The sequence below is a fragment of the Linepithema humile genome, chromosome 2 (genome assembly GCF_040581485.1).
Source record: "Linepithema humile isolate Giens D197 chromosome 2, Lhum_UNIL_v1.0, whole genome shotgun sequence".
Taxonomy (NCBI): domain Eukaryota; kingdom Metazoa; phylum Arthropoda; class Insecta; order Hymenoptera; family Formicidae; genus Linepithema; species Linepithema humile.
Window position 1 is genome coordinate 16,425,902 of NC_090129.1, and position 27,903 is coordinate 16,453,804.

At 32.8% G+C, this 27,903-nt stretch overlaps 2 long non-coding RNA genes across 2 annotated transcripts; one reads left to right on the forward strand and one right to left on the reverse strand.

Moving 5' to 3' along the window:
- Positions 1-19,994: 19,994 nt before the first annotated feature.
- LOC136997752 (uncharacterized) lies at positions 19,995-27,391 on the reverse strand. Its single transcript, XR_010888375.1, has 3 exons — positions 26,369-27,391; positions 22,549-22,747; positions 19,995-22,457 (listed from the first exon to the last, which is right to left on the reverse strand). It is a non-coding gene; the product is annotated as an uncharacterized lncRNA (long non-coding RNA).
- On the forward strand, positions 24,571-25,543 carry LOC136997751 (uncharacterized). Its single transcript, XR_010888374.1, has 2 exons — positions 24,571-25,118; positions 25,198-25,543. It is a non-coding gene; the product is annotated as an uncharacterized lncRNA (long non-coding RNA).
- Positions 27,392-27,903: the final 512 nt, after the last annotated feature.

Below are 27,903 nucleotides of genomic sequence, written 5' to 3' on the forward strand. Positions count from 1 at the left end.
TTAAATATTTTTGATTTGATCCGCATCTTTAGTTGGTTTTGGATTCCAAAGTAAATATAATTGCCATAATCTCGTAAACCTTCCATTACTTGTATGGCATTCTGATTCAGCCGTACAGTGCCGAGAAGATTTTCTGCAGTTAAAGTAAGATTTTGATGTCCATTTTGTCGAAGAATTTGTAAAAGTTCTGTAATCGTTTTATTTTTCAAATTTCCAATGTTATTAATAGCCCAGACTTGTAATTGTTTGGTAAAATCGAGTACCTCATTTGGATCATTAAATCTATAATTTAAAGAGAGAGCATTTTTTTATTTCAATGCATTCAACACAGTTGAAAAATTGCAGTTGAAAATTTTTTTTGTTAATTTAACATAATATGGATATGTTAAATGATGACACTGATATTATGTTAACACAAAATGAATGCAGATTTTATAGTAATTTGAAATAAATTTCGTATAAAATCAACATATTTTAAATGACAAAATTAACTTAGAAATATGTTATTTTTCATTTCATAGAATATAATCAACATTTTTTTCTGTGAATTTTAACAGATAAATCCTGTCACTAATAATTTGTAATATATCTATTGTGTAAATTAAAAAATACGTCCACATTGTGTTATTTTAACACTTTTTTTAGTTTATAATTTAATGCTTGATTGAGAATTAACATAACAACAATATATTAAATTAACATATAAATGTGTTAAATATTTAACACAAAAGTTTTAACCAAGACTTTTTTTGACAAGAAAACACAAATTTTTCAATTGTGTGACTTATACAGGGTGTCCCAGACTTACCGAATAACCGGTTCAGGGTAGACTCCTGACGTTGTTCTGAGATGAAAGTTCCTTTGGCAAAATGTTGAGGGTGTCGTAATTTCGACGTTATGAAGAGCAAAAGTTTCCCAATCGATGCGCTGAATTTTCCGGCGCTCAGGGACATCGCACATCAAAGGAGCCCCGTGCTTCGCGCAACGATTGATTCGATCGAGCGCGTTTCTCGCGATTGTTCACGCATTTACTGTTTACTGTTTCACAGTACTCCACAGGAAGAATGGAGTCAGATCCGTCGGAGACCTCGCCGGCCAGTGCACGGGCGCACTCCGCGTACGATTTATCTATCCGCGTATCTCGCGTTTAACGCGCGACGCGTTTTCGCGCACGTGTGTGGCGAGGTTATCGTCGCGTCACTTTTCGACACTTTTTCTTCGCGACATTGACATTTGTATGACCGACAAAAAAGGACGGACCGATCGCTCACCGAATTGCACGAAATCACGACACGCGCGCGGAACTGTCAAGCACTAGCGTGAAGCGCCCCGCGCTCCCGCGATAGAAAATCGATATGAGCGCTGCGAGGTGTGACTTACCGCGTCTTACGTCGATACGGAGCAATCGATATAAGATACGACGTTTTTTTAAACAAAAATAAAATTTACATTTTTAATAAAAAATTAAAATTATTTCTTATTTCATATCTTACATTGATTGCTCCGTATTGACGCGATAGGTCATATCTCGCAGTGCTTATATCGATTTTCTATCGCGGGAGCGCACGACGCTTCACGCTAGTGCTTGACAGTTCCGCGCGCGTGTCGTGATTTCGTGCAATTCGGTGAGCGATCAGTCCGTCCTTTTTTGTCGGTCATACGAATGTCAATGTCGCGAAGAAAGTGTCGAAAAGTGACGTGACGATAGTCTCGCCACACACGTACGCGAAAACGCATTGCGGGTTAAACGCGAGATACGCGGATAGATAAATCGTACGCGGAATGCGCCCGTGCACTGGCCGGCGAAATCTCCGGCAGATCTGACTCCATTTTTCCTGTGGAGTACTGTGAAACAGTGAACAGTGAATGCGTGAACAATCGCGAGAAACGCGCTCGATCGAGTCAATCGTTGCGCGATGCACGGGGCTCCTTTGATGTGCAATGTCCCTGAGCGCGGGAAAATTCAGCGCATCGATTGGGGAACTTTTACCCTTCATAACGCCGAAATTACGACACCCTCGACATTTTGCCAAAGGAACTTTCGTCTCAGAACAACGTCAGGAGTCTACCCTGAACCGGTTATTCGATAAGTCTGGGACACCCTGTATATTGAGGATATTTTTTGTTAAGAATTTTTGTTTGTATTTTTTTGAAAATGCGTCTTATCTTGAAAAGTTGAGAGTTTTGAAGAAAAGTCAAAAGGAAAAAAATGTGTTCTTTGTGTGTGCACTTGTCTATCAACTGTAATTTTAAAAAATTTTAAAAGCGATTGTAACTAACTCATTCCTCTGGTTATCACTGACATCAATAAGATAATTATTGTCTTCATTCGAGTACTCATCATTGAACTCATTATTTTCACTGGACTCATAATCAAAATCTTCGACATTTCTCTCTTCATTGATTTGTCTCTCAATATGTAGGGACTCGCTATCATGAAGAGAAATTTCACTTTCAATTGCATTTATAATGTTATCTCCCTGTGAAAGTAGCTGGTTATTTACATTTCTTCGAAAAGTTTGATGAAATTAAAAATTTGAAATCAAAATAAATTTTTTATTAACATATTAAAACGGTTTATGTACTTCTTGTAAAGGTTGAACGGACCCAAGTGTGGAACTAAAATCCTCATCGTTTTCTTCTAACATAAAACGATGCTTTTTTACGCGATCATACGCACTAAACATAGCGAAAAGTTATTAAACGAAAAAAAAACTGAAATTATAATTTGATTGGTAACTTCATGAAATTAGTGGCTCAATTTACTATGTAAAATAATTTATTGGTTAGAAGAAGTTTGTTGTTTTACCGGAGAGATAGAGAGAGAAAGAAAAAAATAAGCGAACTGTTGATAGCAACGACGCATAACTTTTGTTTTATCCGCGCTGTCAATAAGCGGCGTCGCTAATGTGGTGATTTCGCGGTCTCTTCTTTGTCATCGCGAATATCTCATATTGTTCAGTTTCAAGAGGGGGGATACAGTGTTGTTCAATATAGTGCACATAGTGAATTTTTATTTGCATTGTGTTTCTTGCAAAGCATTAAAAATTACGGCGACATAATGAGTCTTCGTCAAAGCACGACTCATGTAGTGGCGTCTTTTTTAAACGCAGATGAAAATGGCAAGAAATCAGTCGATGTCGTTCATAAATCATGGTTGCGCTTCGAGCGAAATAAATGGATATGTACTTTTCCGCCAGAAAAGGATTACCAAAATATTGATGACTGGCTGAAAAATAATGAGGTTCCGAAAGATGATTGGGTCACATCAGAAATTTCGATTGTCAAACAAGCACGTTAGTAGTATATATTATTTTTGTAACATTTTTATTTTATTCAATCTTGTAATAAAATTTTATTTGATCTTTATTTTTAACAACTGGAAAGAAAATATTTGAACTTAATTTTTAAATCAAAAAGTTGTTTAATAACCATTACTAAAACTTGCTCTAATATAGGGGAGAGTTGCTACAATAACTCCACATTAATTTTTACTGCAATTGTTTATTTTTATTACGCATCAGCTATAAAATATTTATTAATTTCTAATAATAGGTAGTTACGAAGACTGTATGAAATATTTAGAAGGGTCCTATAAAACAATAGATATTGAAAGCATACCCGAAACGCTCGATATTGCTGGAAATATGCCACAAGTTTATTCGAACAATGAAAAATGTGAGATTCTTCAATCCGTACCTGCCTTTCCAAATATCCCAAGTATCAATTCTGGCCATACACCTCAGGATCCCGAAATTCGCAGTGGAAAAAAAAAAGAGCCGGCCCTTCAGATTTTTATTTAATGAAAAAATCATTCAAGAAATTTTGTAAAGATGGTACAAATCAACAGAATCTTTTCTCTTTAATATAAAATTCATAATATGAACTTTCGTTTTTTAAACATAGATAAATCACCAGTCGATGTTACCAAAGGAAGACTTCCTTTAAGCAAGAAACATTTTGGTAAATATGTAAACAAATATTATTTTCTCAATTTTGTTGCAAATCAAATATTGTCGATATTTGATTTGTATATGTTTATTTTATTAAAAAATTCTTCTTTTTAAAATAGTATCGACACCTTCATCATCAAAAAATACTTCTCCTCGGAAGTCCTCCTGTGGAAGTAATTTTAAAAAGATATGTGCCCCGTCCACGTATTGGACCGATTAACCCGAATATCCCACCAAATCATCTCACCAATTTTAGTAGTGATGAAAATTCTCTAGAAGAGATCGATGATGCGGAAAAGCATTGTTCCAACATAAAGAATGATTGTAAATATAAATAGTAACAAAATTAAAAAAAAAACTATAAAAATTAAAAATAACAATTCTATAAAAAAATAAAAAAAACTATAACAAGATAAAAACATAATAAATAAATTATAACAAAATTCGAGCATACAACAGACTGCGATGCATACATGGAGAAAATTTTATATTAAAGATTTCTACGTACGGTAATAGTCGCGGATCATGAAAGAATTATAAAAATTTTTACAATGTTTTTCACATGTAAAACATAGTAAAAAATTTCGGTCCGTGACTTCATAGTCCGCAGTTACTACCATACATAGTAACTTTTGATATAAAATTTTCTCCGTGTACTCACAGACACACTGTAAATTTTTTATATTTGGAAATTTAAATTTAAAAAATGTATAAATATGGAAATCGAAATAATTTTGATGTTAACTTGTATTTATCCTTATATAGCAGTTAATATGGAAGCTAAAGAAGTATCATATGCAACAAAAGCGGATCTCCTTATGTTAGAAGAAAAAATTACAAAACGTATCGAGAAAGCTCATAGAAGTATATTGTATACTATTACCGAACACATGAAGAAACTGCACCAACAGTTTAACTCTACACGTCAAATTGATGTAATAACTTTACATCAAGCTGAAGAAATATTTAATGTTGGTCTTCCAGTTTCTACATACGAAGAATTTTGTACATTGGATACTCAATTGACAGACGAAACAAAATTAAAGGCGATGGTTTATATATTAAAATATTGGCATACGTGCAGTACTTCCAAATGCTATTTACCTTCAGATATCACATATCATTTATATATAATCCAGGAACAATTTATGAATGGATATAATAACGCATCAAACTTGAAAGAAGCCATTTCCTGCATTCTGACTGCACTTTTAAAAAAGAATGTGCAGTTAATGTTCAGTGGTGAAGGACGCGTTACAAAAGGGAACGCGAAGAAAAATTTCAGTGCATGTAATTTATGCATGTGTATGCGAGGTAATTTTGTGCTTTTATGTTATTGAAAATTAGAAAAATTCTTTAATTCAAAATTTCGTCCGAAAATTTTTATTCAAATTATTTTAACTTTTTAATTTGTTTGTTTTGCAGATCTTCTTATCGTTGTACATAACAGTACTAATATTATTATTAAATCGCTGACAAGCAAATGGTTGGCTGGCGCTTCAGATCGGGAAGGAGGTAGAAAGGAGCGAAATAATATTTAAAAATAATTTTTATTAAAAATTTGAATTTAAAAAAATTTGAATATTAAAATTTGAAAACTACAAAATAAAAGATTTAAATGTAAGTTCAATTTTATTTTATTCTAACTGATTTTAATGACTCAATAATCGATAAAAATTCAAGCTATAATTAAGATTAAAGCTTAAATCGATAAATTATTAGCTTAATGCTAATAATTGGCATCAAATTCGGGCCAATTGTTTTCCAGGATTGGGCGAGTATTGGACCATACTTGACAGCCAATCCTTGGCAAACCATTGGCAAACCATTGGCACGATGTTATCATCCCGAAGCTGGCCCAATACTGGAGCGAAGCTTCAGCCGATCATCGGCAGTATCGGTGCCAAGCCTGGACCAAGTCTGGACCGATAGTTTATGCAAGCTTGGGTTGTGTCCACGATACTAGAACTCGGTCCGAGATCTCGGACTGAGGGAAAGTTACTAGAACTCGGATCATGTACACACTGAATTTGGATGCAAAACTCGAATAAGAAGCTCAAACGAAAAAATGCGTTGCGTCCCATTTTTCGGTACGAGTTATTGCGAGTTATTAGATTTTACTAGTTTCTTTTACTATCTGTCAAGACAAAATATAAGATACTTATAGTGATACGAGATACTGTGAACAATATAAATAATATTTTAGTAAGTAATTATAGAATTGAAAAAATAAGAGAAATATAATTCTTAAATAAAATAAATTAATAAAATTAATAATTAATAAGATTTACATAAGTAGTTATTATTAGTTTTAATGCAGATTAAATTAGACATTAAAAATATATTATAACCTATATATACATATTATTTTTCAAGAAAAGTATAATAATATATAAAATTGATTTTCAGAAAAAACTTCTTTTATAATAAAAAATGGATAATAAGGAAAATGTTAAAATTTTATTAATGTTATATCAACAACATTCTTGTTTATATGTTACAAAAAGTGTTGATTATCATAATCGTATGAAACGAGATCAAGCTTTACAAATAATCTGTAATCAGTACAAAGAATTAACAGGACAACCACTAACAACTGAAATTGCAAAAAAAAAATTAATAATTTAAGATCACAATATCTGGACTATCTAAATAAAATAAAACATTCGAAATCAAGCGGTGCATCACTTGATGATATCTACAAACCAACTTGGCAATATAACATAGATCAGAAAATCATCGTAAAGAATCGTAACTCGATTACAACGCTAACTATATTCAGCCAAGTATAAATATTATTGTTCGAGGACTCGGACCGAGATCTCGGATTGAGTTCTAGCATCGTGGACACAAAGCTTTAGAAAGGATGTTTGGAATCTAACCTAGACATGCTGTCATGAGAGAAATATTCAATATATCCTGTACTTATATTTGCAGATGTTAAAAGCTCATATTTATTATCCCATACAGCATGCATATCCAAAAAACAAAGATATCGTATCTCCAAAAGATATCTTCAAAATATCCTCTGAACATCTTTTGGATATGCATGCTGTGTGGGATATATATATATATATATATATATAGATTGTTAAATATATATGTATATTAAAAAATATTATGTAATATAATAAAAATTACCTTAGCCCATTCCTTTGCTGACTTCTGTGGTCCATACGCTGCTTTATTTAAACATACTGACAATTTTTCCCAAAGTTCATCCTAAAATACATTTAAATAATCAAATTACATATAAACAAAAATAAGACATAATTATTTATAGAACATATGTTATACGTAATTAATATGCATAATACTTACAATTTTTCGCTTATTTTCTTTGTTATATCTTAGACGACCCCGTCCAAAATCGGGGTGTTGTTGCATGAAATGGATCATTAAGTCTTTTTGTTTTTCAGTAACGTTCATTATTTTAAAATTATAATGAATTATAATGATAAAAATAATATTGGAACACAGCCGATTGTACTTGGTTATATATGATAATACAATATGATATACAAACATTCGACCATTGCTCGCACTCACATCTCACATCTGTGATTTTCACTCTCGTGAGCCTAGGGATATCGCATTTTCACTACGCTTATAGCCAATCGCGCGTATTTTTTCATGTGAGATGAAAATACGAGAGGCGAGGAAAGTCGACAAAGATACACAATCGACCCCCAGGTATATAAGCAGCCGTCGGCTCGTGTACAATTCCGAGAGATTGCATGTATGTTAGAAATCGTTCGTTTACATATTCACAGCCATTATCACTTCTTAATATTTTTATTGGCCTGTTAAAGCGATTTCTCACCTCTTGTTCAAAAGCCTTGAACTTTTCGAACGTGTCAGACTTGTGTTTGATGAAGTAGACACACCTAAAACCAGACGCGTCGTCCTTGAACAGCACGAAAAATCTAGCTCCCCCCAGTAATTCGTCTGGCATTGGACCGCATACGTCTGTGTGTATAAATTCACCAGGTAGTGTCTCCCTCTTGACTTCTTTCTTGAATGGAAGTTTATGTGACTTTCCAAGTTGACAACTGTCGCAGAAGAATCCGTCTGTTGTGTTTTCTTTCAGCTTTATTCCGTCTATTGCATCACTCGAGGTCAGCTCCTTGAGCGTACGTACGTTTACGTGCCCTAGCCTCTCGTGCCAAGTTTTGAGATTAGCCATTGTCACATTAGCTTCCTCTGTGCAACCAGATTTCACGCGGAAAAATAAACGATAAATCTGATTCGACTGCTTTATACCAATTGCAACTGTCTCGTTGTCGCGTAAACAGTTCACATAATTAGCTTGAAAAAATAAATCTATTCCTAGTGTCGTGCAGCGACCAACTGAATATAAGTTTTTGCCCAAGTTAGGTACATGCAGTACGTTTTCTAGTCGCGCACGCTTCCACTTTCCATTAACTAATCTCTCAATTAGTATGGTGCCTTCACCTGCTACCGCACACTCTCGATTATCACCAAGTTCTACCGTACTTCCGTCGATTCTCGGTCGGTATTCCGCAAACCAATCTCTTCTGAAAGACATGTGATCAGATGCGCCACTGTCGGTAATCCAAATATCCCTAGTGTCGGTATTCAAGAGTAGCGATTTTTGTGCTTTTATGGGTTCCCACAAATGGCGTTCGTCACGCGTTGTATCTCCTGTCTCGAGACACACCGCCTTGGATGTGCTTGTTGCAGCAAGCGCACAATCATTTCCGCCATTCTTTTCCTGTTTTTGCACAGTTTTTTGCTTACGCTGTGGACACTCGCGAGCATAGTGTCCTTTTTCTTGACAAATAAAGCACTCGACCATGTTTTTGTTTTTACGAGTTTTTTTGTAGATGAGTTCGACTTGTTTTTTGTCACCTTCTTCGTGGTCACTGCCAATGCTGCTGCTTCCTCACTTTCTGCATTCACATAGGCCTCTTCTTCGATCAGACGTTCTTGCAGGAATTCAAGCGTTTGACGATCAGGATTCAGATTGTTCCATGATGTGCGAAAATGACGATACTTGTGCGGTAAACTAGCCAGAATTTTCGAGATCACCATGAGATCAGGAATACGTTCACCGAGGTCGACCAAGCCAGCAGCCATGTTAAGAACTTTCGCACAATGTTTCACCATATTATCCATCGGGTCCATGCGATATTCGTGAAACCGTTGACTCAGAAGCAATTTGTTTGTCTGCATCTTTTGTTCATGAATAGCCGTAAGCCGATCCCACATTTCCTTGGCCGTGCGGCATATGAAAAGGCTCTGCATATGCTCAGGCTCAATGGAGGAAGACAACAGAAACATGGCCTTTGCGTTATCCTTAATCCACGCCTTGCCCTCCACGCCGTCGGCATTCTCCGGCATGTGACTCGCTCCTGTCACAATATCGAGCAAATCATTGGCAATCAATGCGGCCGTCAGTTGAAATTTCCAGTGCTGAAAGTTCTTTCTGTCGAACTTTACTAGATTTCTCGCGTTGATTTCACTCGCCATTTTTTCACCTTGTTTACAGAGTTCCACGCGTACTAGTCACTCTTCTTGTCGTAGACCTGGGCCCATAACCTGTTGTCTCGTGCGATGAATCCGGTGCTATTACCACACCGTGGAAGGAAAGAGTGATAGAACGAGTAATAAATCGATGAACACAAGAAAAAAAATCAATATATTAGGAAGTCTCACTGACAACACGACGTAGCTTGCGCAAGCACATTACACAGTCGACTGCAGGTTTTAGATCAAGCCCGCAGCGTGGCGCGAGCGACGCGAGACAGAGACGGAAGAAAGAACGGATCAGAAAAAGACCCGAAAAGAACATACCTTAACAATTTCTGCGAGAAAGCATTGCGCGCCGTAGCCGCTTGGCGGTTGCTTGACTCATTGTTCGATTGAATAAAACGGCTATTTCGCCGAAGTGGCAAAAAGTGGCAGGTTTTTTTTGAAGAAACATAATATGAGAATGTATCGGTGTAAAGAAAATTTTATTAGGAAGCGGTATCTCCGATTATGATCAATTGATAGAAAGTTTTGACGTACAAAAATGTAAAAATATTCAACTTAATCGATACAGAACTTTAATTTATGTAATATTAAATGATTATTAATAATTAATAACATTCATAAATATATACCAAAAAATAATAAATAATAAAACTTAAGAAATATGTTGCAGATTTTGAAATTTATTTTAATAATATACTCGTATGTTGTTCACCTGGTTTAAGGTTTACTCTTATATTTAAAGCTCTGCCAAAATAAAAGTAATTGATCAAATGTTATAAAATTTTATTCCAGCTTACTTCGATATATTGAGATGACAATGACATACATATTTTATGGAAATTCCAAAATCGACTTTTTGCCACTTTTTCTGGATTTCTATCCCACTGTGCAATGTAAAGAAAACTCTCACACGGCAACGTGTACAAATCCTGTTGCTGTATAGGTATTCGTATCTCATTGTTGTGTCCCAACATCGTGTTAGCGTACGGATTGTACGTGTGCATCTCATATTTCACGATGCGTTTGTCGAAAACAGGCTCGTCAGCAATGTTGAGTATTTCCATCTCTTTAAGCGTTTCTCACAGCAAATCCCAATGATTTTAAAAAATTTACACTCGATGTATTCAGCTTCTTGATTGGCGATTTTTTCTCAATTTTCGTTGTTTTCTCAATCACTCGCTGTTCTCTCTCGTTCAACACGAGCATTTCCTCGCACCACGTCGTCGCAAATGCAGTCTGATGGTAATTTCCTCTCCGCGAAAGTCAATCAATCGTCCTTCTTGATTCACCACACGTAGTGTAATATCAGTAACGCTCCTAGCGATGACCGGAAGGTAAATGATTTGCGCCGGCGTTTCCGAGACTTTATATCCCGGAGGCACGTTCGGTGAAAATTATGCTTCGTGTATCGTGTGCACAGACTTGTCGTTGGCGTACGCACCCGCGGTAATGCTGCATTCTACTCTTATAATGTTTACGTTGACAATATTTACTGAGGAGTCTGATTCGTACCACCTTCCCGGTTCCAGTATACGAGCTGTCGAAAATCCCAACAATGGTCCAATGGTATTTGGTTTAGAGAAATTTATTTGAAAAGCATACTTGATTTCACTCTTCATAGTATTAACGTTGGAACGAAGTGACAATGGATAATCATCATCATCACTTTTTTCTCGTTTTTGTAAAATTGCACGTTTCAGATATGCATCGCTGGCGTCCATTTCGTACGATCCTTCGGGAATTGTAATTTCCTCATCATTGTGGTCAAAGTAAAATTTGTTGTTTGTCAACGTCACGTTGGGTATTGTGTTGTAGGTCTCCAATGTGATTAAGCCGAGTTTGTATTCTCCATCGCTCAAATCTATCGGTGGAAAAAAGTCCACCGTGAGGAGGCTGCTCTTGCCGCTAAGTGTGAGTGTCAGCGACATGATTCTAGCGACGACTGACGTCGATCGACGATGGGTCGATTCTCAAATCCATTTGTCGGAGGAACAATAGGCACAATTGTCCGTAGATTGTTTGATTGTACGTCTGATAGGCAGTGCGATTGTATGTTATCGTTGTATCGGTGCCGAGATAGCGTACAATTTCCTTCGGTGGTTGCAAATTACCAAAACTGTCAAAGTACATGGCGCGATCACCTCTCTTGGCGTACGCCACCCAATGCGTGCCCGGTCCATCGACATCGTCCAAATTTACGATTCCACTCTCGTTTCGATGTATCTTGTGCGGTAAAATGTTACGCATGTAGACACCTCGGAAATACGGTATTCGCATACGTATCGCCATTTGCATCAACTGTAAATTGATGGTGGCACCCGCGGGCATTTTTATCTTCTTTTCGGCGTTTTTTTTTTTTTTTTTTTTTGCGAGACTCCTTTGCCATGTTTGTATGGAGCAAGATAAAGTCCACGTCCTTCCATAGCGTGATTATGACGTTGCGTTTCTTCGAGTTGTCGCTGCACAGCTTTGGCGTCATTCACCGCCTTTGCGACACCTGCCGCTCCACCGGCCAGCAAACTGATAACTCCAAGAAGCGGTAACAATGGTAAGATACCACCGCGTTTCGCTACCGGGAGCAGTCGCTTTTTCACTTTTTTCTTTATTTTTCGCTTCGCCATTCCCATACCCAATTTCGTCTTTGCTTTCATCGCCACCCAAACAGCAGTAGCAGCGGTCCTTTCTCCGAGAATCAAATCCTTAGCGATGATACGTTTCCGCGCTCTATCGGCGAGAACGTGATCGGCGATGTGTCGGTCCGCTAGTTTGTCGCTACGCGAGTACGCAATGTCGTGATCGCGGCACGCCGCGTCCAGCGGATTGATTCCTCGATCCCCTCGCTTGAGCCGTTTCCGCAGATGAGTTCCCGGACCGCAAAATTGATATCCGGGTATGTGCACTTCGAACGGAAGCGCGTTTATCACACGATTCATGAATTGCATAAAGCGCAATCTTTAACATACGGCGCGGGTCCGTCGATGTGATTGCCTTGATTGTAATGCTTGAGACACCGACGATAACCTTGCACTTCCGGATGAATGTATTGTGTATGCGTATGTGTGGTGCGTATATATATTCGCATATTATTATATAGCGCCTCTCTGATATTATCCTGGAACTAATCTTCTGTTATTTTTTCATCTGTTATACCGATATTGGACGCACACGTATGTAAAAATAGTCGGACAAGAATATTTTTTACATTAGACTTTTCAGCCCAATTTTAATGGTTCCATAACATTCTATTCTGCAGTCCGCAATTCGGGCTGCTCTTATTCAGCGTCTTAAAACTGTTAAACTTTTATAAAAAACGAAAATAGATAGCTCTATACAATATGTTATCCTAAGAGCAGAATAGAAATTAATGAATAGAAACAAATTTTGTTATTAATTCTTTTTTTTCCAAATAAAGTCGAGCAGCCCGAATTCCGTTTTTGTGTACACTTTACTCCTGCAAAAGGATTTACAATTCTATGCAACCAATAAAAAGATATTCTTGTTCAAAAAAATATAACGTCCGGCCGGTAACTCCAGCATCCCCTTAAGAGGATGCTGAAGTGACGGGCGAACTCCGACGCGAAAGCGCCATCATTTCGATGGTACTAAAAATGAAATGACATTATCGGCGCAGCCTACGGACCTATGCCGCGTAGGTCCGTGTGTACGCATTTGTTTGTAGTGGTGACTCACTACACTGACGTGTGGTCTGTGTACGTGTGTCATCGGAAGTTTGTAAACAAACGATGCTTGCGCTTGTTTCCTCGACTGAAATTTCGTCGCAAAGCTGCAATATAATGTCCGAGAAAACATAAGCGTATACAAGGTGTCAAATAAATACAAACTAAATATGACAAAATAATAAATAAAAAATATACATATAATACTATATATATCATTGAAGAAAAATGTCATATACTTTTCTTACTTTTATCCTTATGTAGTAAATACTAAATAACTAATTAATCAATTAATTAATATATACATATACACATATATTCAATAAATAGTTATCTTTATTTTGTATTTTATATGATAATGACTAAAATAATGAAAGTATATATTATTTCAGTTATATAAAATACAAAATAAAGATAACTATATTCAATATGTATATGTATGTATTCAATAATTAATTAACTTATTTATTTATTTTGTATTTGTTACATAAGAATAAAAATAGGAAAAGCATATAACATATTTTTCCAATTAGACATATAGTATTATACATACATTTTTCAAATAAAATATTTTATCATATCTAACTCATATCTATTAGACACCTTGTATAAGTCTATTTTGTCTCGTATGTACATCATTCAGCCATACGATAGAATTTCAATTGCGAGAAAAAAGGTTAAATGACCTTATAAATTATCTGATAAAATATAAACAGACCACACGTGCAGTAAATTGCTAACTAAAATAAATACGTATTTCTTCAAATCTGTCAGCTGACGTTAGATCGCCTATGACAATATTTCTTAAAATCTGCCAGTTCACGAATAAATTGTCTTTAGCTCTCTTTTTTCTAAACTGTCAGCTGACGTTAGATCGCCTCTGACTATATTTATTGAAAATTGTCAGCTCACGATAGATCGCCTCTGACAATATTTCTTACAATTTGCCAGTTCACGAATAAATCGTCTTTAGCTCTCTTTTTTCTAAACTGTCAGCTGACGTTAGATCGTCTGTGACAATATTTATTTAAAATTGTCAGCTCACGATAGATCGCCTCTGACAATATTTCTTACAATTTGCCAGTTCACGAATAAATCGTTTTTAGCTCTCTTTTTTCTAAACTGTCAGCTAACGTTAGATCGCCTCTGACTATATTTATTAAAAATTGTCAGCTCACGATAGATCGCCTCTGACAATATTTCTTACAATTTGCCAGTTCACGAATAAATCGTCTTTAGCTCTCTTTTTTCTAAACTGTCAGCTAACGTTAGATCGCCTGTGACAATATTTATTTAAAATTGTCAGCTCACGATAGATCGCCTCTGACAATATTTCTTACAATTTGCCAGTTCACGAATAAATCGTTTTTAGCTCTCTTTTTTCTAAACTGTCAGCTGACGTTAGATCGCCTCTGACTATATTTATTAAAAATTGTCAGCTCACAATAGATCGCCTTTGACAATATTTCTTACAATTTGCCAGTTCACGAATAAATCGTCTTTAGCTCTCTTTTTTCTAAACTGTCAGCTGACGTTAGATCGCCTGTGACAATATTTATTTAAAATTGTCAGCTCACGATAGATCGCCTCTGACAATATTTCTTACAATTTGCCAGTTCACGAATAAATCGTTTTTAGCTCTCTTTTTTCTAAACTGTCAGCTGACGTTAGATCGCCTCTGACTATATTTATTAAAAATTGTCAGCTCACAATAGATCGCTTCTGACAATATTTCTTACAATTTGCCAGTTCACGAATAAATCGTCTTTAGCTCTCTTTTTTCTAAACTGTCAGCTGACGTTAGATCGTCTGTGACAATATTTATTTAAAATTGTCAGCTCACGATAGATCGCCTCTGACAATATTTCTAACAATTTGCCAGTTCACGAATAAATCGTTTTTAGCTCTCTTTTTTCTAAACTGTCAGCTGACGTTAGATCGCCTCTGACTATATTTATTAAAAATTGTCAGCTCACAATAGATCGCTTCTGACAATATTTCTTACAATTTGCCAGTTCACGAATAAATCGTCTTTAGCTCTCTTTTTTCTAAACTGTCAGCTGACGTTAGATCGTCTGTGACAATATTTATTTAAAATTGTCAGCTCACGATAGATCGCCTCTGACAATATTTCTTACAATTTGCCAGTTCACGAATAAATCGCCTTTAGCTCTCTTTCTTCTAAACTGTCAGCTGACGTTAGATCGCCTCTGATTATATTTATTTAAAATTGTCAGCTCACGAAAGATCTCCTCTGGCTTGTCTTATTCTATATTGCCAGTCCACGACAAAGCCGCCTCTGGCTTGAAGACAAGAATAAGAATTTTCTTCTAATGCCAGTCCACGAGAAAACCGCCTCTGGCTTGTCTTATTCTATATTGCCAGTCCACGAGAAAACCGCCTTTGGCTTGTCTTATTCTATATTGCCAGTCCACGAGGAAACCGCCTCTGGCTTGAAGACAAGAATAAGAATTTTCTAATGCCAGTCCACGAGAAAACCGCCTCTGGCTTGTCTTATTCTATATTGCCAGTCCATGAGAAAACCGCCTCTGGCTTGTCTTATTCTATATTGCCAGTCCACGAGGAAACCGCCTCTGGCTTGAAGACAAAAATAAGAATTTTCTAATGCCAGTCCACGAGAAAACCGCCTCTGGCTTGTCTTATTCTATATTGCCAGTCCACGAGGAAACCGCCTCTGGCTTGAAGACAAGAATAAGAGTTTTCTAATGCCAGTCCACGAGAAAACCGCCTCTGGCTTGTCTTATTATATATTGCCAGTCCACGAGGAAACCGCCTCTGGCTTGTCTTATTCTTTATTGTAAGATACTTTTATTACGTCATATGCTTTATGTATATATATATATATAATGTATATTATATGCTCCACATTATCTATATTTATATCAAAATATTTTTCTAAGAAATTGACATCATTTTGTATACTCTTTTTACAATAAATGTATATGATATATGCCATATTTTTTATTTCTAAAGCATGAAATATAAAGATATTTTTATTTTTTTGTGTCTATCATTTGTAAAAAAATTTTGATAAAAGAAACAACATTAATTTTGCGACTTGCAATAATCTGTTTCATTATATGCTTCTTTTAAATACTTACACTTAGCCTTATTTTATGTGATTAACTTGGTATTTAAAATACGTATCAAAATCGAAAATGTATTTCTATTACAGTAGAAACGAAATATTCTTGTCTTACAACAGAGAGAAATGGCAAAATATAATATTGTCTAAAGTACAGTCCAATAAAAACTGTTAAAATTGAACATTTTATAAAACCACTGTGATTCATGAAAAATCAGAATTATTATTTCAAAAATATAGATATATTTCGACTGTGTGTTTTAAACTGCACTACACATTCAAAATTCACAGAATAAATTTATTTCTGCAAAGTTGTGTATAATGTCAGTGGAAAAGTGATTTATTTGTTATTACATATACATGATATTTTACCATTCCTTTCTGGTGTAAGACTACAATGTTTTTTTTCTACTGAACTAGAAATTAATTTTATATTTTGATGTGTATTTTAGATACCAAGGAAAACGCATAAAATAAGGCTAGTTGTAAGTATTTAAAAGAAGTATATATTGAAACAGATAATTGCAAGTCACAAAATTAATGTTTTTTTTATCAAGATTTTTTTACAAATGATACATACAAGAAACTAAAAATACCTTTATATTTCATGCTTTATAAATAAGTTATATGACATATACATTTATTATAAAAATATATACAATATACAAAATGATATTCATATAAATGATATACAATATACAAGATGATATAAAAAGTTAATTTTACATAGATACTTTGATGTGAATATACATAATATGGAGCACAGAATATACATAATATATACACATAAAGCACATGAATAAAAGTATTTTGTAGAAATTAGAATATGAATGTATGTAATTAAATAATATAAATGTTTGCAAAAATGTTGCAAAATTTATGTATAATACATACACTTTTTTATCCTTTAGAGTGCCTTCAACCCATTTTTTTCAGCCGGGTTTCGTAGCACATAACACAAACACACACACACGCACAACTAACACACACATAACTAACCTAAAAGATTCTGTATATGACAGATAGCACTGAGAACTGTATAGCGCCTCTATCCCAAAATCTCGGAACTAATCTATAGCTCTTTTTTACCTTATTCTTTCTATATTGCACACATGCTTTACATAAATCTGGAAAAGGGTGGCGTTTTGAAAATAAGTCTCTAAGCTCTATTTTTTTGGTTTTCCATTATTGTTTCATACGCTCTTCTTCGGCACATGGTCTTGTTTTGCAGATTGAAGCAGTATAATTTTGATATAAAAGATATAATTCTTTGAGGTGACATTGTCGGTAAATTTTCAAAAATTTTTTTTATTTTTTGGTTTAAATTTGACCAACTGCCGAAAGATTAGCATATGTACTTTATTTACACCAAAGGATTTGTAATTCTATTAAAGCAATAAAAAACGCCACCCTTTTTAGAAAATTGAAGTTTCGGTCGGTAACAATATGACTTCAGCATCCTCTTAAGCAGTATAGAAAGAGTATTTAAGATTGTAATTCTCAAAATTTATATAATAAAAATATGTGGAAATAGAGTAAATTTACTAGTTTTAAAATAAAATAAAAGAAGCTGTAAAATAAAAATTAAATTAAATTAAAAATTAAAATAATGTTACCGTTGACCAATTTGTACTAATGATAATTCATGTCTCACCAATGAATCCCAGCACGCGGAATTATATTTATACTGAAGATGATCGGAAATGCCGATCGAAACGTTTAATTTCATTCCTGATTAAAAAAAGGAAAAAAAATTTTTTTGTTTGGCAATCAAGATCCTGCTGCGGCCTTTGATCCTCTTACTTCATAACTGTTAATTTTACGCTGGGCCTAGATTGATTCTATTAATTGTAAAAATTAAAAATTTGATAAGGTATACACAGGCAAAGAAATTTAATCATTCTTTAAACTAATGAAATGACTTAGTTAATATCATATAAATATATATAAATATTACATTATAATTAAAAATTTATTTGTATAAAATTTTAAGTTTACAATTATAAAGAAAATTTGAAAATGAGAAATCGATAAGCGCGCAATCGATGTAGCAAGCAATGAAATTAATGTTTCACTTGCTCCTCCCTTCACCGGTCCACTTCGAATTTCGCGTAATCTCGTCGGCTCGAGCTTTAATATGTAAATCCACTAGTGCAACGACCGGTTCGTTCGAGTGTTATTATTGATTGGCGTGCACGTTTCGCCACAGTAAATCAGTTTTAATCACGCCAGCGGTGTTGCTCATTTATTAATGACGGAAATAAATCGGCTCGGTATCACACTGTGACGGAACTGCCTCTTTTGTGATAAGTAATGTAAAATGGATCAAGATTACGGTCTGCTAGGATTAATTTTACCCGCAATAAAAAAAGATTTAGAATTACTTGTATATATATAATTAATATTTCAAATAAATAAAAAAAAGTATTTTTAATCTTGCGATAAATTTTACTTTATTTATGTGTATTGATCTAAAAAAAGGAAAGAAAGAAAGAAAGCAGATATAATAGATAACAGATATACTTACAGATTTTACAACAGAGAAAATTAGTATTATAATATTTGTATTAAATCATTATTCAATAAATGAATAAACACGTACAAATTTATGAATCAATGATGATTCATTATTATCAATTAATAAATCATTGATTATTGTAAGCAAATAATATAGTAGAATAGATTTGAAACAAGAAAAGCGAAAAGATTTGCACACAATAATATTATCGATATTAATTATAAAAAATCTAAAATCTAAAATTTATATTTTTTATAATTAATATTGATAATATCGATTAATATCAAATTTCTATTTTCAATCTAAATTTTAGATTTTAGATTTTTTATCATTACACAGAAATTGAAATTGGAAAACTTTGAGCGTCTATGACTAGCAAGTTTTCTAAAGTAGAAGAAATAAACCAATAATGAAGACAGATTATTAAAACTTCTCTCTCTCTCTCTCTCTCTCTCTCTCTCTCTCTCTCTCTCTCTCTCTCTCTCTCTCTCTCTCTCTCTCTCTCTCTCTCTCTCTCTCTCTCTCTCTCTCTCTCTCTCTCTCTCTCTCTCCCCATCGGTTGTGCAATCGATTTTCAAAATTTGTGGATATCGACGTTGAGAGTTTCGAGATCAAGAAAGTCGACGAGAATAGAAGACATCGAAAGAAGAAAAATAAATAATTTTAAAAAGATAACAGTCTCTGTAGAAAACACCGACAGCTATCCCCGCGGGCAGAAAATGCAAAACGGCAAGAAGGATGCTATCAAAGCAAAGGGTGGCAGCAGTTCACGCTGAAGACTTTCTTTGTCGCAGCTGTGCTCTTCGACTCCAGGCTTTGTTTCCTCTCGCTTTTCTCGTGAATTCGCTGGAGCGCGAGAGACGTATGCATCTTCACTACTCCGTAATACCTTTTCATCGATTTTTCTGCGTGCAAAGCCGCGAGCGAGTCGTAAAATGTAGGCGATGCGCTACTGAGATTCATCGAAAATGTAGACGTCCTGTTGCGGTAATAGTTTGCGAAAGGAGCGAATATTATGCTTGCAAGAAGTACGCACAAAAGAAAAATAAAAGCTCCCAGGTAAAATTTTCGAAATTTTTAAAGAAAAAAAATTTTTGCGGTCGTACTTTTTTTGACAATCATACTAGGGAAGGTCAAATAAAAATCTTAAATATTTTTTCCTCACAATTTATTGAACAAAGTGGTCCATACCTGTATAATTTTTCTATGTAGTCTTTATAACGTTAATATAAGTACCCAGTCAGCACAAAAAGATCCCCTGAATGTACACAGGATATACGGAAACGGATTCTGGATATCCTGTGTACATTATAATACTTCTGAAAGATATCCATTGCAGATCGTATAGATGTTCAAAAGCAATGCGCCGTACATCTTAGGTGGATCCATTATATATCCATTTGTATATCCAATGTACATACACGAAACATACAATTTCGTATATCCATATTATCGCACTTTTAGCACATTCTATGTACATTTGAAGAACATATATTGTACGTTATATATATATGTACTAGGTACATTCATTGCGCATCCACCGTGGACATATATTTTCGTATATAGAAAAATATATATTGTACATCACATGCATGTGCTATATAGTCAGTGTATATCTACGTATATTTAAATATACTAATTCGTTTCCGTATATCTTGTGTACATTCAGGGGATCTTTTTGTGTTGAATGCTGGGAATAAAAGGTTTGAAAAAATAAAATGCGTATTTTTAAACTTTGTAATTTTGAATATATATTTTTTATTTTAATAAGTATATATATTTATATATATTATATATATTATGTGTGTTGTTATACATAACATTACATTTTTAATGCATAAATTTTCTGTACGTGTATTGTAAGGCTATGTAATGAAAATAAGAAACTAAAAAAATTATATAAAAACAAAAATAAAATTAACATTGTAGCAAAATAGTATTAAACAATAAGTTTTAAAGCTTTAAAATAAAAATTACTATACTTAAATAAAAAAAAAGAATACTGACAAAGGTGCAGTCAAAAAAGTGCAAATCAAATTTAAAAAATATTAATGCAGTACCAAAACAATTAAATTATTTTTATTTGAAATCTTAAACCTAACTGTACTTTTAATTTTAATAAATGTAAAACAAATAATAATAATGACATAAAATTATATCTTAGTCGTTAAGATTCTGGCCCTTTTTCAGACATGACTGTTTCAGAAGTAAAATCTGTTTCACAAACCGAACCTGTTTTACGCACAGTGTTTTCTTTCAATTTTTGTTTCGACTGAAATTTGTTGCTGCGTTCTTTACTTCTAACTAACCAATTTCTTATCACTTCTATAATGTCCGATTCTGTTGCAGATTTTGTCTTGGAGTTCAGTCGAACAACACCTAAAATCATATAGTGAATATAAAGTTATGTGCATACTTGAGTTCAGCTTTATCACGTAACTGTGGAACGTAACCGGTATGGACAGACCTACGAACTTTAATGCAAAACATCATATAATACATGTATAACAGGATTACAACTTGAGACTTCGAAGCGACTGGTTGTTATGATTTCTTCGTCGCACGTTAAATGATATTACGCATTAATACAGTAACGCAATATTAAAAATATGTCAGACTGATCCATAAATAGGAAACGTATTAAATCAGAAATAGTAGATCAAGTGAAAGCGACAAAGTTATATTACAAAGTTTAAATTAAAATTTTTATTTGGTTATTGCATTGAGCATCATTTAGTTACGCAACACAATTACATTAGGTTTTGCTGAAGAATGTATATGTGATTAAAATTGTTTCGATGTAGAGTATGTAAAATAATATATTTTACCAATGATAATAATGAATAAAAATAATTATTTACCAGCATTTATGTCAGCGTTGTCTGTAGTTTTGAAGTTATCTTAAAATAACAAGAAATATAATTCATTTAATTAATAATGATTATTTAATATAATTGGTTGATATATTAAGGTCAGTAGTACATGAATGAATTCAACGCCGAAAAAGTTTTAAGATATGTATTTTTAAGGTAGCACACCAGGGGGGATTGCAGGCTACCTACCATAAGAATAAATGTAATGATGATTTCTTCTGCTCCGTGTTGAATCCATTCATGTGCTGTCAGCCTTACAGTGGAATAAATTTATATACTTTTAGAATATAAAACATTAATGTTATCTGAACTGATAATTAATTTTTCAAATCTATATTCAAATTTATACCCATACGCGGCTTTGGACTTAATTTTCTTTGACATATTGATCTAATTAACAATGCAAACGTGCATTTTGATATAAAAATTGAAATTTCAAAAACTCTTACCATTAGTGATATTTTTATCTTGACTTTCCGTTGGAGAGCGATAACTGTCTGTATATTAAATATAAAAAAAATTACTTTTTAAAAATTAAACAAATTTTGAAAAATTTAATTGTTTTACCGCGCTAGAAAAATTTAATTATTTTACCGCGTTCAACATGTGTGTTGCCAAAATGTGAAAATGATGGGTACGTGTTACTATCTTCATCAGACATATCACGGTTAGACTCATTGGATTTATCAGTATCTGAGGAATTGTGTTTCTTCCTGTCTTGTCTCCGTTTATGCATTTTATTCTTTTTTTTTGTTAAGATCTCCGTATGTGATGAAAGGTCATCTGTACTTTGGGCTTTGATTGCCTTTTTTTTAGCAATTTTTAAATCATCTAAACAAATTAAAAGTTAATTATTTTTTTTAATACAAATTTTACATAATACAATTTTATAAAAATTTAACATAATATAAATAATATTTACCATATGTGCCTAAAACAATTGCTTCATATTTTATCCATGTCGAGCCAGGATTATGCTTCTTTTTTATTAATGCTTTAATAGCTGCATTATCGTAACTTTTTGATGGCCAATAGCATGCAGATTCTTTTGACAGAAACCATGTTTTCGGTACTGCCTCAACAGTATCTTCCTCTTTGAATCGAACGACAAGCCAAGTCATCTATATGTACATATTAATCAATAGCAACTCCTTAAACTTATAAATGCAATTATTATTAAATTTCTCGAATTACTTGTATACAAATAGAAATATGCCAATTGAGAAAACCTATGATTTAGCAAAGAAATCAAGATTAATAAAAGTATAGAATAAATATCATAACTAACCATATATTTTCAAAATTTTTTCATTATTTTTATTTTTATTTATTTTAATACTTTTATGAAATTATTAAAGGTAATTATAAATGAAGTAGAGGAAATGCAACATATTTATCATTATATGGTAAAACTAATAATTTTCTTCTGATCTTGTCCATTCTCCACATTTTCAATTCAGTATTATATTTTATAATTACTTTAATATCAAATAATGAAGAAAAACATGGCTTTGAATAGAAATCTTTATGTGCAATATATTTGATTCCTATTAAGAATATTTCATTTTGATATGAAGCAAAATTTTGTATTTCAACTATAGTTGTATCATCCAATTCAACAAATCGATCAGCTACTTTTAAAACATTTAAGCAATAATTAATCGTTTTAAGCTTCCTGTACTGCGGAGAAGTGCAATTATTTATCAATGGACCATTAAAATGTTCCCGCAATAATGTTACGGAATTATCATTTGTAGATTGTATTGGTTGCAAAAAATTATTTTTCTTGCTAACTCTACACACAACTTGTTGCAACTGCTGCGAATGCCTACGAATATTCTTTTTTATCTTCTGCATGTAATTTTCGAATGGAAAAGCACTAAATTCATCAAGTGAACCAAACAGGCGCACACAATCACTTAAATGCAATAAACTATGTATGTTGTGTGAAATGAAATCAGGTCTATAAATTGTAATAGAATTCTTAATAAAATGTTTCATTAGATCTTCGGCATAATATAATTCTCAAATTTTACATAGTGTTTACTTATCAATATCGAGCTTGCTAAACTTAGCATAAGAAAATTATTATACTCTTTCGATGGTATTATTTTCTTCAAAACTATTGGACCTGTGTATAATAAAAAAAGTCTAAACTCGGTTGCTTTAAATCTTTTACATTCATTTATTGGCCGAGTTTTTCTTGCAAATTCACAAGGAATATATTTCTTTAACAGCTGAAGATTGTTGCTAATTTTATTAATACTTGAAGCACGTAATTTATGAGGAGGCTTGCCAAATATCCATCCATAACGCTTACAGCATAACAACCTTTTTGTTGCACCTAATAGAAGAATATGCATATAGTCTAAAGGTACATTGTCAAACATATTAAAATTGGGAATTTGAAGCCAAAGTGTTTTTCCTGTATGATGTTCGACTTGAAGAGTATTTCTAAATGAATGATCTGTTCTTTTTTTATAATTTTCAATTTTATCAAAGCATAAAACATTGTTAACCATGTCGCCTTCTTCAGTACACTGTGTACATGAAAAATAACCTGAATGGTTCTTAACAGATAAAATATGAGACTTAGCTGGGGTATCACAAATTAACATTAAAATTTTGAATTTACATAACACAGATTGTATCATTATTCCATTTGATAGTTCTATACATTCTTCTACAAAATTTTTTAAAAATTCACTAGTTTTAGGTTTTTCACTTCTATAATGTAAAGCTATTATAAATACTTGATTTTTCAAATTTTTAATTGGTTTTACTGTACCCAAAATTGACCAAAAAAAACTTGATGTGCTTTTTGTTAAAGGCAATCCATCAATATTAATTGCGAGACAAAATTCTGTGTTTTCATCAACAATTATATTATGAAATAAATTAAAAATATAATATTGGCTCAAATTATTCAAATAAATTATTAACAACAAGCTACAGAGCCCAAGCCCAAGATTGCGAGGCTAGTTATGTGGGACAAACAAAGAGAAAATTGAAAACTAGAATTAAAGAACACAAGTCGGATATAAATAAAAGAACGGGATCCCCTTCTGTCATTTCTTGTCATAGATTAGAAAAAAACCATGAAATGGATTGGGAGAATGTAGAAATATTAGACAAGGAAATGTCTTATAGCAAAAGGCTTATTTCCGAGATGTTGCACATAAAACGGCAAAAAACGAGTCTCAATAAGCAGAACGATACTGAGTTACTGCCAAACTTGTATTTGCCAGTTCTCAATTTGTTTACTGCTTAAAGATCACTCACTCTCCCACCACGAATCTCCTTCACATACGAGTTCTCTAATATATCCTCTATTATATTCAACTAGTTTGCCATGTCCACTCAAACGACTCGGACCTCCAATATCATTTTTAGCAAACTGACTCGTTACACCGAATAGTTTTGGTTCTTAGTTTTTTTAAAATAAGAAAGTTTACACGAAAACACAACATGACGGTACTGCTATGCATTGAGGTAAGAATATTTTTAGTAATTTTAATAAATAACAAGTAATATAAAGATAAAAGTAGACATTGGTTCATGCTGGTTTTAGAATAATTGCAATCAACCACAATTCAAATCTTAAAAAGGACATCGTGTATGTTTAATGTAAAACATGATTTCCTTCCTGATGATCTTAAGATTGGTGTTATTAGAAGAGGCATGACTTTCAAGATGTGTTGTCCTTCTAAACAATTTTTAAATGTAACGAATATAAGAAGATTGTAATATCCGAATTAGTTTTATAAGTAACGATTGTTTATTAATATGTTCCGAATTTTATAATAACTAACTACTGAAGATGACCACAACCAGATGGTCGAAACGTCTAGATTGACCTAAACATTTGTTATAATATATTAATAAATTAAGCACGAAAATCCAGCTTGGGCTCTGTAGCTTGTTGTTAATAATTTAATTATATTATGTTTTAAAGTTAAAGAATTTAATGAGTTGCGTATACCAAAATAATGAAATAAATTGTTTAAAAAATTAGATTTGCGAAGTGTTTTTAAAATTGTACGTGAATCAGCTGGTAAGATATTAGTCAAAGATGGTTCTTCACGAAGTATATTTAATAATTCTTTAAATGCAGTTAGGCTAATATTTCTATCAATGGACCATTTTCCTAATTTTGTAATAAGAGATTCCTTAGGCTTTGTAAATAATGGAAGTGAAATACTAGTGTTATTATGTTCTTGTAAATCTTTAATTGCAAGAGAAGAATAATCATTCAATTTCAAATTATTATTTTTACTATTTAATAAAATGTTATTGTTATTTTGAAAATTATTGTTATCATTATTTTCAATCATAATTTCATTATTATTATTTTTCTGTATTTTTTCACATTTCTGATCTGAGATTGTTTCATGATCTGTTAATTGATTAGTTTTACTAATCATTGCTAATGACAGATTGAGTCTTTCGTTAATTTTACGACACAATTTTTCTCTTTGACTTTTTTTGTTAGGCATTTTGATTTTCATTCCACAAGACACAAAACTTAAAATAAATGGATAAAAAGTGCCATAAAGTTTATCGATCCGATTGTAATGAAATAGTTATTACCTAAAATACCTAAAATGTGAAACAATTCATATATATTTTGAAATTAAGAAATTAATTAACATGAAGAAAAAATACGTTGTAACGATTTTTAACCTATACCGTAATGAAAAGTTAATGAAATAATATAGGATGTATTATATAATAGGATTTACCTTTAATTTAAGTGTGTTATTGCCTGCTACTACTCTATGAGTTTATTTCGTCCAAGAAAAGTTTTTACACAATGCACAATGCACACAAGACACAATAAAATATTGCACAAACCGTTTTTCATATGTTATCCAAAGTGTGCCGTATAGCATGCCACGCCTAGTAAAGAATTACACTATGCACAATTGATTGGCGATTTATATGGCGCCAAAATTAAAAGAACTATATTTATGTACCAGTGTTAAAACACATAACTTGCCGCATTATCACATTTACTTTTACATTTTACATTTACTTTTTATTATTAATAAAAAGTGCATAATTAATAGACATTTATTTTGCTTATTTTCAATATATATATACACACATTTGGCTTAAAATCAAATTTTATAAACGCAAGATTTTTGTCACTTTAAAATAAAAAATAATAAACATCTTTTTGCTTATATTAATAAATATCAATAATCTTTGTATTTTTTTGAGTTACTACGAATATCCATTGCGTATGTACTACGTATATGCGTTTTTGGATCTTTTACGTATATCCATATGTGTACGTACATGAAACATATTACGGATGTTGACTATTTGTATATTCGATTTAGTATGTCCTATGTATATACGTTTCTGGAAGTATTGCACATCAAATGCGTATCAAATAGGTATGTATAATGGATGTCCAATATGAGTATATCCATTTTTGTATATCCTACATATGTTAGTTTTTGGAGCTGTTATATATATCCATATTTGTTTGTACATAAGATGTACTGTGGACATTTAATTCACGTATATATGTTTCTGGACATCCTATGTATATACACGAGATTCAATAGACGTACTTTTAATTTTACGGATATCCTATGCATATTCAGAGGATGTTCTGTGTTGACTGGGTATAATATAAGTCCTCCAGCGCTTAATGTGCAAAGTACATGGATGCCTGTAGAAAAAATTCTTTCAGTCGCGTACAACTATTCATGCACCATCGAGAAGGGTTTGTCACAGAACTCACACCGTTTCGAAACTTCTTAGTCTATTTGTACACTTACTGGAATAACAGACATACATTACCATACTGCAACTTCGAGGATGAATTTCAATAGATTTCACGCCTTCACTCAAAAAACGGATGACAGAACGCTACTCTCCTTTGGTGTGTGTTTCAAGTGAGATGGTCATCTTTATACTGCTACTGTGAAGTAATGTTACTTGTCTGCACCGTGCTGTCATTTGTAGAACACTCTTTTATTGGTAACAAGATTGCCAACTTACAAAACAATGGCACCGTGTTTCGAATTTTTATAGTAATTTTAAGATTTTTATTTGACTCTCACTAGAAAGCAATTCTCTCATGAATCGTACCACTATTATTTTTACCAGCGAATTTGTTAACATAACATGAAATATATGTATAACTTTTGAATATTTATTAATTTTACATTATCTTTTATATGTATATAATTTTCTACATAATAAATATATAGTATGATAAATATAATGACTATATAATAAATAATAAAGATGTTAAATTACA